General features: G+C 33.5%; 1 long non-coding RNA gene across 2 annotated transcripts in view; it reads left to right on the top strand.

Moving 5' to 3' along the window:
* LOC129047817 (uncharacterized) overlaps positions 1-16,759 on the top strand; it is a 1,037,663-nt gene that overhangs the window by 860,022 nt on the left and 160,882 nt on the right. The window contains exons 5-6 of one of the 2 annotated variants that reach the window (XR_010136497.1): positions 606-819; positions 12,247-12,292. This is a non-coding gene — a long non-coding RNA (uncharacterized LOC129047817). Of the gene's footprint in view, positions 1-605; positions 820-10,040; positions 11,605-12,246; positions 12,293-16,759 lie in introns of those variants that run through there. The other variant, XR_008509585.2, reaches the window with a different exon arrangement.

Raw genomic sequence — 16,759 nt, forward strand, 5'->3', positions numbered from 1 at the left:
TTTCTATCCATAATATTACTGAGTTTTTGGACAAATGGTGCTGTACAAATGCAAAGTGCTATTGCTGTTACTTTTACCAGGACTGAAAATAGTGTGCAGAATAATGAGAACTGGAGGCAAATAAAATGTTTATGTAGTTGTATTCCTGAAGAAACATGCATTGGAAATATGTAAGCTTAATCACATCTAGTTTTTCCTCCTCGTAATTCAGAACACATTTATCTTTGTTCACCCACAAAGCAAAATAGTTATTTCTAGCATTTGCTCAAGATCTTGATCTGAAGCTCATGAAAATGCTTCAGCTCTCTGCACCAACAGAAGGAGCCATTTGACAAATTGAGCATTTGAGTTATCACAATCTTATGTGATGTCCCCACAATGCTGCACATCTCTTATCTGATTCTGATAGTTCAGGGACAACTTAACACATTGCATTTATCTTTATTGTGATTTAATTTTGAGCAGTCAGGATCCTGAGTGGAAGGAGAAACTGCTAGAATTTAGAAATCAGGTTGTCCAGCTTGCAAATTTTTTCCTCTGTTAAATACTTGGAAAGACATCCATCATGACATTTTGATGTTCAATCCATTAATATCTCTTTTCAGTACTCCTGACCTCAACTGAGGACGCTGCATTCTTCACCCTGATTCTTCTCTCAAGTGATGCCAGCCCTTAGAAGAAAGAACCCAATATGACAGAAGAGTCTTCTAAGCTGAGAGTAGCAAATGGCTGTGGAAATAACCCCACTTGATTCCTCATGATCCTTTGTGCTGTCTACTGCAGGCTGTCACCTCAATTTCTATTTCTTCCATAACTGAGGTAAAGAAGAGTTAAGAATTTTTGTGTGTAGCTATTGACAGTCACTTCACAGATTAAAGGATGTCCTTAATATAAAGTAAAGCTAAATATCGGAGAAGACAGAAGGTCCATTTATTGGAGCTGAAGGTATGCTCTAGTAACAAGTGGTAGAAAGTACAGCAAGCTGAAACTCAATAGATGATTTCTGATAGTGATACCACCATTGGAGTTGGGTAATCTTCAGTAAACTGGAGTGCTTTTTTTGTCCTCCAGAATCCTTGCTGTATATGGAGATGGACAAGAGATAATTTCTGAGGTAGTAGTATTTTATGCCTTTTAGACAATAAAAATATGCGTTTGTTGCCAAGAAGTTGTAAATCATATGAAACTTTAATGATCAAAATAAACCATTTTACTTTAATTCACTCAAAGACAAATGAATTTATATCTTATTCAGGCTTACATTTGGAAGTTATACATTTAAAGGTGATAAATGCACATACCCTAAACTTAAAATCCTTCAGCTTTTATAATATTTAATGCATGCTCTTATTATAAAATTACATACTAGATCATAACTTTTTAAAGTTATTTTCCCATTAAGAGCATCTTTACAATACTTACACAAGATATTTAATTTTTCAAAAGGCAAACACATATTTGAAAGTTTTGTTTTGATTATTGTATTAGGGAATTTAGTTGAGAAAGTGACAGCTGATTATTTACATGGTGCGCAGTGATTACGTGGGATTAATTGTCCTTGTGTGCCCCATTGCTAGCCTGAAGATTCTGATTTTAGCAGAGAAGATGAAGATGGAAGGGTAGGATTTTTGAGGGCTTTAAAGTAATTGAGAGATATGCAAGTTCACGATTTTATAGAAAAAGGCTACAAACTAAATTTCATGTATAGATTTATTAGTATCTCCTTGTATGACACTGAGCAAATCACTTCAACTTTCTGAGTTTCATTTTCCCATTTGTAAACTAAAGGAGTAGGATTTGGTGATTACATATTTTCTTTAGCTCTAAAGTCCTATGAATACGTGAATCTTTGAGCTAGACATGAATTTCCCATCACTAATAACTATGTGGTTAAATTCCCATAGGAAAACTCTGTTCTCTTTTACTTTCATCATTTGTTGTTCTGCCAAAAAAAAAGAGATCTACATTAAGCCTCAAAGAATGAACTGATTTTGATTTTTAGAAAAATCCCTTAAATTAAAATAAAACTACATTTTCCAATTTTACTCTTTCTGTTGATATATTTATGGTAATAACCATCCAGTTTTTTTATACCAGTGTGGCCATTTAAAATTATGAAATGCAGTTGATCAGTGCTTTACCTACTTAGTTAAAAGAAGATTTTTAACAGGTTAACTGACTTAGAGATTAAAAGTGTCATGAGAAAGATTTGTGAATGTGTTTCTTTGGAGAGAACTGTTTCTCTTCAGTGGGTCTCTACCCACCAAAACTTCCATACTACACAACTCTAGCAGGTGCTATATGTAGCTTAGTCTAGCTGTATTATGCTCTTTCTATTTCTCTTCTATCTTTTCCAAAGGGCAACTTATTGTGGTAATAGTCATTACTTGATGAAGTGAGGCTGAATTTTGAAAGATAAGATCATTATATGCTTACCTTTTTTGATAATTATTTAAACATACATGTCTTAATTAAGTCTTGAAAAGCTTATGTATTATTTTCAATACACACAAACATATACCAATCTATTAGTGACGTATATTTTTTTCTCAAGATTAAATTCGTTAGAGGATGAAAACTATAAAAATATTTAATAGTAGTGGGATTTAATAAAATATGGCTTTTTAAATTGGTTCAGCCTTACGCTTATTTTTATTCTTTGATTTCCCATGGTTGCTCATCCTTTGACCCAACACAGGGAAGCGTTTAATAACAAGTAGGTTCCTAAAGTGGACTATGCATGTTCTTCTGAATTTAGAAATATATTCTAATTTTAGTAAGCATGTACCTCAATCACTAAGAATAATAGTAGATACTAGTAAATAATTCCAAGCATATCACAAGCATAAGAAAGAAGGTTCCAGTGGGAACTGTTACTTGTATATATTCCTTTAGAACTGAATATACTTGCTCATTTTAAAATATGAAGTTCAGGTACAAACATCATTAGCTTTAGTTTAGTGGCAGTCATGAGTTGACATAAACTGCAAAATATAAATTATGCTTTTGAGTTAAGCCAACTGATTTAATATTATTTTGATATTGCCTTATTATGTTCTGCAAAGAGTAAGAGATATTGGGGTCAGATTTGGCATTAGCAAAGCAAAGTTATCTAACAGGGTTTCTGGCTTTGTATTAAGGATCATAGGAAATAGGAGACAGATTGGGGAAAATGATGAAGCATCTAATATTTGCCTGTGATATGCCTGCGAATTTGCTATCGGGGGTTAAAAAAAAAAAACCCAATAGTTTTCTAATATTTCCCAAAGGAAAACAATTAAGTAAAGTCGGGGTTGTTGGTACATTTAGGGTGTTCTGGTCAAATTTTTTGTAGTTGCAAGTGAGACAGAGAGCTAACCCAAACTATCTTGGGAGAAAGAAAAAAACAGAATGTGATTTCTCATGTAACTAGCAAGTTTGGTGATATATTTGTCTCGTGAGACTCAGCTATGTCCAGGAACTCAAAAAATATTCTTTCTTGGCTCTGACTCCCTCTGTACATTGACTTCATTCTGCAGACAAACTTTCTTCATGTGGAGATAAATATGGTGTCCTCATCTCTAGATTCATATTTTTCCTTCTTAAGAAAGCTATGGAGGAGAAAAATTGGTTCTATTAAAAATATCCTGTGGAAAAAAATGCTTTGGCCTGATTTGGGGAGTTTTTTGCCCACATTTATTTTCTGACAGAAGACAGGCCACTGATACATGAAAAAAAAAAAAAAAAAAAAAAAAGGAAAATTCTCCAAAAGAATGAAAAAAAAAAGAGTGGAAAGCTGTTTCTGGGCAGACAAAAACTAGTTATTTTGGCCATTATGTTTGAACTCAGGTTACATGTTGGTGTCATTGAAACTCTGTTACATGGATTATCATTGATTCAAGAAAATTAGTCAATATTATGTGGGGAAAAATAGTTTCGGTAATAAAACAATTTTGGAAAATATTATTTGGTTAACAAGACATTACAATGTTTTTTTCTGCCTTATTGTTTACTAAGATGCAAACATAATAGATATCAAGTCTTAAAGGGAGAGGGATACAGAGTTCCATATGAAAATTTAACATAGGAAAAGTACAAGAGCAAGTTTCATGACTTTTGCACCCTCTGACTCAGTTACAGAATACAGTCAGCCCTCCCTATCCATGGGTTTCATATCCTTGGACTCAGCCAACCACCAAATGAAAATATTCAGGAAAAATAGATTCTATGCAGTTCCAAAAAGCAAAACTTTTAACTTCAATTAGCTAGGTGGCTCACATCTGTAATCCCAGCATTTTGGGTGGTCAAGGTGGGTGGACTGCTTGAGCTCAGGAGTTGGAGAGCAGCCTGTATAACAGGGAGAAACCCCATCTCTACGAAAAATACAAAAATTAGCCGGGTGTGGTGGCACACACACGTAGTCCCAGCTAACCTGGGTGACAGAGTGAGACCCCCATCTAAAAAAGAAAAAAAAATTAAAAAAAGAAAGAAAAGGAAAGCTTAAGTTAAATTAGCAGCTTACAGAGTACTAGGTTGAATCTACACGAATGAAGTGATGTGTAGGCGTTATGTTAGGTATTATAAGTAATTTATAGATGATTTCAAGTATATGGAAGGATATATGTAGGTTATATGCAAATACTATGCCATTTTATATAAGGGACTTGAGCGTTCTCAGATTTTGTTATCCATGAGGGTCGTGAAATCAATCCCCATTGGATACTGAAGGATGACTATATAAACCACAGAAAGAAACAAGTGATTTGTGAATACGTAACTTTGGTGAGAGCAATTGCTATGCTTTAAGTCTCAACTGTCAAAGCTTTCATGCTATACAACTTCCGAGGGTGTGATACTTTCTGTGAAGTACACCCTTTTTTCCCAGCTGTCAGTCATTCACATAAACTGCATGCTGTATCACTTCCTGTAGTCATGCAATACACTGCCTCTCCTACCCTCACACTCACCCCTGAGGGCAGTGGGTATGCGACCTTGCCAACAAGCCTAGTGAAGAGGGCTTTCATGGAACTCCCAGAGAGTTTAAAATATGCTCCCTGCAATCTGGAGAACTTGAAGATGGCTTCCTGACCCATTTTCAAGAAAACCAAAGTGGCACCGACAGCTGCGTAGAGAAGACTATATTGGGATTAACTAGCGTACTCAGAGTTTATCAGGGCAAGGGATGTATGAATGTTTCATGTAAATGGATGTGACCACAAAGGATAGAGGTCAGGGTGGAGCAGTCTTGACTCCTGGCTAGGAAAGTTACCTAGTTGGGCACAGGGATGCTAGCAATAAGAAGCTGGACGTGATTATGGGTTAGCTAGCAATGACAGAAGAAGTCTCAAGTGACTACGTGGAATTTAGTGGGTCAAATAAACGTTTACAGAGATTCCCACTAACAAAAAACTGCTCATAACCAAGAACTGTAAACTTGGCCAGACTCAAAAACTATGAATTGATTTTTCATTAAGTCCTTTACTATGCCCTTATTACTCTTCCACCCATCCCTGAATCATCAGAGGGGTCAGAATCCGGGGGAAAGGAGAGGCATGAGAACATTAAGTTTAAGGCTATCAACTGTATCTTTTCCTTCAGTGTAAAACAGGCTTTGACTGGAGTTAGTTAGAATGAAGACTAATTTATGTATTGAAACTGTTTTTTGACTAAAGTACCTCTAGGGCAATCAAATCATCATTTAACGGTAATTAATAGATGGGTCTGCTAAAGTTTTCATTTATGAGTCAGATTAGGTTAATTCCATTGAATACATTTTTGAAGGGACAAACAACACTATAATTGTACTGTGATTACATCATGAATGATGAGTTAAACAAACAAGTTTTTAGTTTTTATTTGCTTTTAATCACAGTATTTTTCAGGGCTATTCGCATGCTATTTAGTTTGGGAATTTACCAAAAAGTGCTATAGTTGATGGTGTTTCCCCAATTTATTGATCATAGGGCCACATATAAATATATTTTACAATATAAATACTTAAATATCAAAAATATAATAGTGCATAGCACCATACTTGGGGAACTCTATTGCATGCTAATGTATAAAACATAAGTAATAAGCACAAAAGATGTGAGTTTCTAGAAAAAAATGGTGAATAACCTCTTTTAGCATTCTCCAAAACTCAGTAGGATAGAATAAGAATACAATAATGTGCAATACATGCATCTTTTGATTGAAAATGTATTTGCTCTCTTTTTTATTATTAATTTTGCTTGCTATAGAATTCTAGGTTCAAAACACATGTAAGCAAAGTCATTCAGAAGAGTTGAAGGTCAAGGATATATAGTAGGTATGTGAAAAAAGGGAGGATGCATAAATTGGTACAACAAGGTATAATTCAGCCACAAAACTGTTAAACAGGCAAAAGATGGAAGTCATAATTCTAAAGGTTACAACTTATGTTGATGACATGACAGTTATGAATATTTATCCACCAAACAGCATAGCAGAAGCTGTCATAAAACAGAAGCTATAAGAGATATGAGGCAAAATAGGCAGAAACACAAATGTAATAGGAGACTTTAATACCTTCTCTCTGCCAAAGATAGATCAACTAGTCAAAAAAGCAAGAATATAAAACATCTAAACAAAATAAGTTATAAAGTAGATCTTACAGGTAAATAAAAAATTTTGTACTCCCCAAATTAGAAATTATTGGAAAATAAAATCTTAAGCTAGAAAACATGTAACTAATAAAAGTAGATTCATTAAAACAAAATAAATAAAAGAATAACTAGGAATACCCTAATCAAGTAAATAATGGAGAGTATACAAAATAATTAGGAAAAGGAGGGATATATCCAAGGTAGTAAAAACTTTAAATATTTTGAAAAATTTTATGCTATATATTTGATGATATTTTTAAGAAAACATAATTTACCAAAAGTGACCCCAGAATAAATGTAAAGTTTCATTCTGTTAACACAATAAAGAAAATGTACAAAAGGCTATCTTTCGGAAATGTACCAAGTCCAGCTGTTTCCACAAAATAATTCTACATATCTTTAAAAAACTTATCACGCTGGGCGTGGTGGCTCACGCCTGTAATCCCAGCACTTTCGGAGGCTGAGGCGGGCAGATCACGAGGTCAGGAGATTGAGACCATCCTGGCTAATACGATGAAACCCCGTCTCTACTGAAAATACAAAAAATTAGCTGGGCGTGTTGGCAGGCGCCTGTAGTCCCAACTACTTGGGAGGCTGAGGCAGGAGAATGGCGTGAACCTGTGAGGCGGAGCTTGCAGTGAGCCGAGATCGCGCCACTGCACTCCAGCCTGGGCGACGGAGTGAGACTCCGTCTCAAAAAAAAAAAAAAAAACCTTATCACAACTTATCAAAATGTTACTTAAATGTTTCAGTGCATATTTAATGAAAGCATCTACTTTTTCTATACAAACGAAATAGAACATTTACAATACATTCTCACGAATACTGCACAAAAATAAAAACTAAAGACCATCTCATTTTTCCACAGATCTATATACCCAGTCTATGTAAAATACTAGCAGAGCTCAGTATCACCTTCCTCATATTAAAGCAATAACAGGCTAAAGTTTTATTTGAATATGCGAAGATGAGACTAGTCTCAGCTGGCATGCAGAGCAGAAGCATTTGCCATCAATTAACATATGCAGGCGGAAATTAATGGATCTCTGAGTGCTGGAGACAAGACAGTGATAAAGATAATATTGATAATATTTTAAGTAAGAGGCTAGTATGAGAGATTATCAGTAATGTAATTTATACTTTTTGAATAAAGTAGATGATTTGCAATATTAATTTTTTTGTATTATTATTATTACAAAAGCAGTCAATGTATAATTTAGAAATTAAGAATAAGATACCATATTCCTACTACCCATAGATTGCTGCTATATATATTTTATGTCTGTCTTTCCAGATCTCTTCCAATGTGTGTGCATGTACGTATGTTTCTTTGTGTTGTGTGTAGGCTAAAACCTGTCTAAACCATTTTACTTGGAATTGTCAGTTTTACTTGGAATTTGTCAGTATATAGCAGACTTCTGGTACACCTGTTGTCTCCAATATGGACACCTCTCCAACTGATCACCAATCCTATCACTGACACTGACATTCACATATCAAACTCTTCTTAAAAACAACGCTAATATGCCATTTAAAAAATACACTCTGTTTCTCTTTTATTTATAAAATAAATTCACATTAAATAAAAAGATCTGGCTATTCAAGTCAACAAACTTCTCTGCCCAAAGCATCTCTCCTGTCCTATCCAGCAGATAGCAGTATCTTCCCCTCAGTAATCAGAAAATTTATGTGTGAATTGGTAAGTTGAGAGATACCTTAATATACAGATCTTAAAATCAGAAAGAAAATTACTGATATAGGCTATTTTTGATTGTTTGTGTCTATGTTTTGTTTAATTTACTGACCATAACTTTAACGTCTGTGTGCCAAAGGAATAAGGGTTACAGTTTCCTTGAAAGCTCCCTGGAATTTATTTCAAAGGCTCGTATTGGCCAAACATGCATATTGACCCATTCTTTGCCTTATTTCCTATTTTAATTGAGTGTCAAAGGTTACACGTTGCTATTAGAATAAGACATGACTGGCAGCAGAGGTCAGGGACTCTGTGGCATTCTATTAGAGCAATAAAAACAAAACAGAATGATAATTTCACCTGCTGTAACCTCAATCTTTCCAGGATGGGACAGATATTGACCTCATTGTTTGTCAGCCATTGGCTCTATCAACTTCAGCTACCCTAATTTTGCTTGCTAAACAATAAGAGCGCTTTCACAACAAGGATGAAAGATAAAACAGTGGAATATACTCAGAGATGACTCAAAGGAGAGACATATGCAGGTGACAGAAAAGATAAAATAACATCTTCTTTATTCCTGGGTCACATCCCTCGTTTGGCTAGTTTACAACAATAACGGTTTCCACCAACAACCTTCAATTTTATCTTCTTTTTTAGAAAACCTTATAACTTCCTTTATGTGAACAAGTACAAGCAATAAATCTAACAAATTGCTCGTTCTACCTAAAACCCATTTGTGGTACTTGAAGGGTTTATGAATTTCTGTGAAAGTTTTCTCTACCTTCCACAACGCCCTTTAAACTTTTTGGCTGGGATGTAGGCAGATATTTAAGGGAATAGTTAATACTTTTCTTACTTCTTTTCCAAGAAGGCAAAAATGGCAGTAAAGAAAACATATGTTAAATGTTAAATGTGTTTGTTTGAAAACATTTAGAAACTGATTTTAAAACATGAAATAAAGGTTAGAATCTGAAAAAAAAATTTTCCTTCAATTTCAGAGTCTGATATTATATCGTTTCTTTGGATGGGTAGCTAATTAAAGTTTTAAAACTTGGAGCTTTTGATAATAATGAATATTTTTGGTGGTTCCCCAAATTTGAAGAGAAATAATTTAAATAGTAATATTAAATAGCAAAGTAAAATTTTGTCATGAAAGACAATGACTATTTTTCAAAGGCCATCTGAACATCTCACAAATCATGCCCTTGTCCTCAAATTAAGACAGGTAATTTTGTTTCTCTTAATCTCACCATTGTTTTGAAGTTCTAATTTGGGAATTTATATTAAACTTTTGGTTATCAGAATAACAGTCAGCCTTTTAACATGAACTTGCATTTTTTAGTCTTTTCATTACCAAGATGAAAAGAAAAAAAAATTGAAAAACACATAAGTTTCTGGTGGAAAGGATTGATGTTTATGTTAAGTTTATAAATGCCAATCCATAAATTAATGAGATGCCGTAGAGTTTCTAGGTCACTTCTTAGAAATTATATGTACATTTCTGGGGATGTACTTCCTATACAGTAATGTTAATACTTACAGAAACATTAGTATTATTTTAATTCCTTAGTTTTTCTTAAACACTAACTGAAATGATTTAACACATATTTAACTTAAAAAGACCAGATTATTAGCAAATAAAGATTAAATTTTTCTTATTTCACAAACAAAGAAAATTTTTCACAAATGAATATTTCAGCTTATTAAAAACTAAAATCACATGATAACATGAGAAAATATATTTCAGCCTGTATTTATTTTACCAGAAATCAATGTAAGGGGATCAAAAGCTCATTAACTACATTGCATTTCCTTAAAACCATGTGGAGTCGGCTGAATTTCTGATCAACTTGATCAGTGATATCTTTAATAGAAGACTGACTTCCCTCTCTAGAGGGAATAGAATAGACTGATTCCCTCTATTGATGTGTTATTAAATAACTGATGCTGGTGACCTAAATTTGGAAAATTTGTCCAAGTTGAAGTTGTTTCAGTATGAAAAAGTTAGCTCAATTACTTATTTTCCTAATTCTATTTTTAATTTTGGTGTTCTGTCTCCTTGTTCCATGTGAGGGGTTCCTGCACCATAGATTTATGACAAATGACTCAGATATTTCGTGACTGTTTTCTCAAGACTGGGGACATTTAGTGGCAATGTCTTTTACCTCTATGAACAGGTGGTGGTACAGCCCTTTCGTGAGTTCTCCAGATAAAGTCATTATTCTCTTCATTATATAAGTCGCACTGACAAGCCATATTGCCTGACACATGATAGACTCAACAAATGAATTGATTTGGTTTCATTTCACATTCAATTAGGTCTTGGCAAAGAGAGTTTGACATATTTTAACCAAAGTATTCCAAAAATGTGTAATTCTAGGGCATAATGTATACTTTGAATAAATTCACCCAAAAATACAAGAGAGCAGGGGGAGGTGGGACTCTGTAGTTCTGTTTTGATACAACTTCAAATTCACATTATTTAAGGAAGGTTCTAAGTTTGACAAATTCTGTATCACTTAAAAGAAATTGATGGTATCTCTTATTAGTGTGCATTCTCTGAAGTCATATATAAGAGTCATAACAAAATTCACACTCAATAAAGTCTTAGAAATTAACTAAACCCTTATTCACATACAAATACCTAGGTGTTTGAATCTACACATTTAAAAAGGTATTAATTACCAACCATTGGCAATGCTTCCTAAATAAGAAGCTAGCCATAAGAGGGTGAATAAAAGGAGTGACATGATCTAGGTCTTAGGAATATTTGGAGCAACAATGAGCCTGAAAAGAGGACAATCCTTTTTCATTCCCACTAATGTCCGTATCCATGGAAACTCCCTTTTAATAGCATCCACATCACACTGGAAAAACAGGTATGCTACCTTTTGAAAGTGAGTGCATTAAAAGAATCCAGCCCTTTGCTAAGAAGGTCAGCTCTTGAAAGCCTTCAAGAGCTTTGGTAGCTGAGAAAGCTGGAGGGCTGTAAATCCTTCGTTTCGTTGCTAAGAAGCTTGGCTCCTGAGAATCACATCAGTGCTCTCTCACATAGAAAGCGGAATGTGAATCCTTTGTTCCCTGTCTATGATGTTACACTCCTGAGTACTTGTTTCCTTAGCTAAGAGAACATACAGGAGAGGCCTATTACGTGAACCTAGAGATTAATTATGAATAGACACAAACTGAGAAAGACAGGCAAAAAGATGTACGGTGTGTGAAGAAAGAAGACTTATTCGCAAGAATGCCAGATGGCAAATGCCATTACACTAGAAATATATGCACTGAAATAATATTCACACGGTAACATTTTAAAATATTTTGTAGTTTCAGCATTTTTTTTTACTATGATAAATATCTGTCAAGGAAAATGCCTTCCCTATTGGATTATTCAATACTTTCACTGAAAGCAAAGAGAAAAACATGAAAGGTCATTGTGCCTTTAAATCAAACTGTGACATATTAGAACTACTCTTCTTATACTATATAGTCATAGAAACACGTTAAACAACTAGATAAGACATAATTGTTATTGTTCAACAAAATATAAGTACAGTATGTTTTGGATACACATATAAGGCAGAGTATCTTTTTTATTTGCACAATTAGATACACGCAAATATATTGGTTATGTGACAATTTTTACATTGAGGTATCATAATGAATAAATACTATGATACATGTGAAAATTGATGTAATAATTTCTGTACATGTTAAGGTAGAGAAATCCATGTGGCTATGATAGGTTATAATACCATCATTAGATATGGCTGAACAATAAAAATTATTGAGTTATTAATAATAATGTTTGTAATAATAACAATGCTATGTGTTGACTTACTATGTAGTTCAGGTACTATTATAGGCATCATACATTCATTTATTGTATGATAATCCTCAGTAAAATATCATGAGTTTGGTAATACTATGGATTTCATTTTACAGAACTGACACAGAGAGTTTGAGTAATTTGTCCATGATCAAACATAAGGTAAGTGGCGGAGCTGAGATCTGAACCCTTGCCACCATCAAAAATATTATTTAGAGAGAGTACAACCAGGCTGTTGGCATTCTTTGAGTAGTGGCTTAGACATAGAAAACAATGATAGTCATTCTATTTGTCATTTCTATATATCTTATAAAACAATGTTCCATTCTTTAATTGTTTTGATCTTTATAACTCTTTTTTAAGTGAAGATAGTATGTTATATAGCTGAAAACACTAATGTTCGGGGGCAATAAGTGACTTTTCCAATATCATATGTTTAGTAAGTGGCATAGTATGAACCAGAACCAGCTTCTAATATTTGTCTCACTTTAATAGCTTATTTTTTTTCTTTTTATAAACAATACAATATTGCAAAAAGCTATCAACCCAAGTGATGATAGAGTGACACAATAATAGCTAATAAATATAAGTATTAATAAGCAATGAATTTACTTTCTCAATGACTATTCCTTCCCAGTGACTACTGGCAACAGAAACAGCATTTTTTTTCTCACTCAGAAATTTGCGGTCATTTTCACTCTCTCCCTAAACCCAGTTAGTAAATTGTGATTGTTCTTTAATGTGTAATTTAAATCAGTTGTTTTTCTTTCAATTTCTACTATTAGTAAAATAGCTACTCATAAACCTCATGCCTGGATAACTGCAAAATCCTCTTACCTATTTTCACTGGGTCTCCCCGTTTCAGCCAAACCTCAAAATTATAATTAATCTCTAATTCAAGACAAAGAAAAAATAACCCAGTAGGGTAACTATAGTTAACTCTTAAACTCTCTGCACCTTACAGTTCTCTTTCAAATAATGGTACTCACTCATGGGTCCTTATAGTGTCTAAATGAATTGTTACATGTAAAATAATAGAAAGAGTGTCTCACGCATAATAAGCACTCAATATATGTTACTTTTTATTATTAGATTCATTCATTTTGTTCATTTACATTTTAAAATAACTAGATTTGAAATGTTCCCAACATAGAGAAATAGTAAGTGTCCAAAGTGATGAGTATTCTAAATTCTGATTTAATCATTACACATTGTGTACATGTATGAAATATCACATATACCCCATAAATATGTACAAATACTATGTATGAATGACGAAAAGAATATATCTTGAAGATTCTTGCTGTTCAGTTTTCAAAAGCTTTGATATAAAAAAGAATTATTTGAAGATTAGGCAGTCAAGAACCTTAACTCTAACTCTGCACTTACCAGCCATGTGGCGTTGAGCAAGTAAGTGCTGCTTAAACGCTCTGCAGCATTTTATAATTCTCTTTCAAATACTGGTACTCACTCATAGGCCCTTATACTGTCTAAATGTATTGTTACATGTAAGATAATAGGAAGAGTGTCTCACACATAATAGGCACTCAATAAATGTTGCTTGTTATTATTATCAGATCCACTAATTTTGTTCATTTATAAAATACTCAGAGGAGCTGTACGGTTAGATGCATCTTCCTGCCTGCCAGTCTTAGGTTTGAGTTCTGACTGCCTCTTTTGGCAGCTGTGTGACCTTGAAAAATTTGCTTGATGTTTCCAAATCCCTGGTTCTTTATCTTTAAAGTGAATTTTAATTAAAATATCTCCTGTGAAAATTAAATAAGGTAGTAAATACATAGCATTTAGCACTAGATGTGGCTGGTGATACATGGTCAATAGTTGTTAATGATTGCATTATTTTTATTGATGCTGTATGATGAAGAGGTTGTTATAAGAAACAACCATATGCCATATTCTATGTAACCATTACCAGGAAAATTTTTCAATGCATCATGGTATCTGACAAATTGAAAGCCACCTGAGAATTTTTTTTCACAAAATATAATACCAAGAAAAACTACGCTACTTCTCCTTTAAAGAAAATCTTATAAACATAACCAGTTTTATAAATAATCATATTTCCCTTTAAATTTGTTTGCTCTAACTTAAACAAACAAAAAGCCAAATAAATGTGGAATCTGAATTCAGCAAATGAACAAAATCTCTTAAAATGCATTTGTTTTCTAAACTTATTATTGGCTTATTAGCTTCTTTCTACTTTTCTACCTTAATATGTGTTTTTCTCAAACCTATTTGTCTATTGATAAAATGAGGGTACACGATTTTACTCTTGTATTTCTCCTTAAACTACAATTAGATCAGAATACACTTTTTGTTTGCAAATAGATTAAATTCCAAAAGTTCTTTACAAATTTAAAATAAATTTTTTCCATCTATTCAGTTGGAAGTAATAATGATTTTCCCCATATGGAAAAGTTTCGTAGGCTGATTTCTGCACCCCTTGTCCCCTTGGCAAGTTCAAAAAAACTCATTTAATACATGTTGTACAAATGTGATACGTGATACTTTCGCAATGGAAATAGTGGAAGCCAATGTGGAGAGGGCTGTGGGGCTGGTGAAGTGAAAAATGACTGCCCTATGCAGCCTGGTGTCACTGGTTTTATGAGTATTAATGCCATTTTCTCCAATATCTGGTAGCAAAATTACTGTTTTTCCTAAGATGGCTCATCATAGACTATAGACATGTTCTAAGTTCTGGAACTCCAATGTGAAGGAGAAAATTTTGTTAAAAGAATTTGACAGAAATGAAACCTAACATATCAAGTAAGGACTCACTTTTTTGTTGTTTCTTTTTTGTTTGTTTTGAATGAGAGAATATTGTTTATATTGAAAACTCAGAATCAGCTCCAAGAAAAGCCTGTTTTCTCTTGGAAAATGAGAAATTGGACTCATGCTGTTTATTTAAAGATAAAATTTTTTTTATTTCTTGTAATTAACTTGATTAATTATGCTCTCTATTTATTACAACATAGCCACCATATAATCTTTTCCATTTTATGACTTCAGCCAGTTCTGGGGAAAAATGATTGTTGTTTGAGATCACTTTCTCTGCCATTGCATTCTGGTCTGTCTCTTATTAAAAGCCAAATATTTTTGTTCACGGTAATGGGAACTATTACTGCTGATAGTTTCCTTTGTTTTTTTGATTGTTATCATTAAATGAAAAACTTGAACTTTTATACTCTGTAGAAAAAAATATAAATACCTACTTGGTTATTGCACAGTTACTTTTCACTTAATGGAATGGATAAATTCCAGTAAGGCTAGTTGAAATACTTCCCACTGATTCTCATCATAAATCAGAAACTTATTCCCATGCTGGGGGAGAAAAGCCCCAAATTCTACTCAGTTCAAATCAGCAAATATTTATTGAGCACTTACTTCACCTAAGATATTGTGCTGAGCACTGCATGGCATACACAGAAGAAAAAGACCTTGGCACTGCTCTCAAGTTATTAATCATCACCCCAGAAGGAATAGTTAGTATGCAAATATGTCTAATTCAAGAGGAATACAAAGGTGTTAAAAGATATAAACAATATATTATGGGACTTCAGATAAAAGTGATATCATACCCTGTTTTAGGAAAACAAAAAAGGCTTTGTGGCTTTTTGACTATTGGAGGAGAGGAGAGGGGATTCTAGGAAGAGTAAAACATCTAAGAAAAGACAGGGAGTTAAGAACGCATGGGCCTCTTTATGGACTAAGCTCACTTTGAACAAAACATGGTATATGTGTAGAGGAATACTAGGACATAGAGATTTGAGATATTTCCATCTTAAATGATGAGTTAAGATAAATTGTATCTAGTTCAATAAGTATTTGGGACCAAAGAAGGCTTTTGAGCTAAAGAATAAAATAAACCGAGACTGTTGAAGTCATACAAAATGGTTCAGGTAAGAGAACACTCAGACAGGGTTTTATTACTGCAAACTGCCAATTTCTTCTCCTTTAGCATAGGTAATACTCTGGGATTACCTCCTGACATCCCTGGTAAGTAATTATTAAAAGATGACAGCAGAAGAATTTCTCTGAATGTTGATAAAAGAACATAGCAGAATACAATATGTTCAGTGGTGGTGGGCCGTAGGGGGAGACAAACAAAGTGAAATTAACAAAAATGCCATAATAAATACACATTTGATTTCCAAGACATATTATTAAGTAAAAAATCATGGTGTAGAACAATCCATGTACTTTCCTCCCATTTATGTAACAAACAACCCCTGCCTCCCCAAAATTAAAACCTGAAAAGTGAAGCTTATACAGATATTGAAAAAATTGGAAGAAAGGGTTTACTTTACAAAACTGTCCTAGTTGTTATATTTCAGGAGAAGTAGGCTGAGATTCTCAGGTAGGAGGGAGCCATATATGAATTACTAGCACGTATCGTCAAATTTGGGGTTAAAAATAAAGAGTATCTTTGATTTGATGAAAAGCGGGGTATTTTAATTTGGATTGACCCTGTGCACTTATTTCTCAGTACAGAGAAACATACTCACTAATGAATAAGGAAATATTGTAGGCTTTTGCTAGAAGCCAAGACTATTAAGATGACTTCTTCAGGAGTAGATTTATGACCAATATTTAGAAAATCTAGATATGTTT

Source organism: Pongo abelii, chromosome 13 (assembly GCF_028885655.2).
Source record: "Pongo abelii isolate AG06213 chromosome 13, NHGRI_mPonAbe1-v2.0_pri, whole genome shotgun sequence".
Taxonomy (NCBI): Eukaryota; Metazoa; Chordata; class Mammalia; order Primates; family Hominidae; genus Pongo; species Pongo abelii.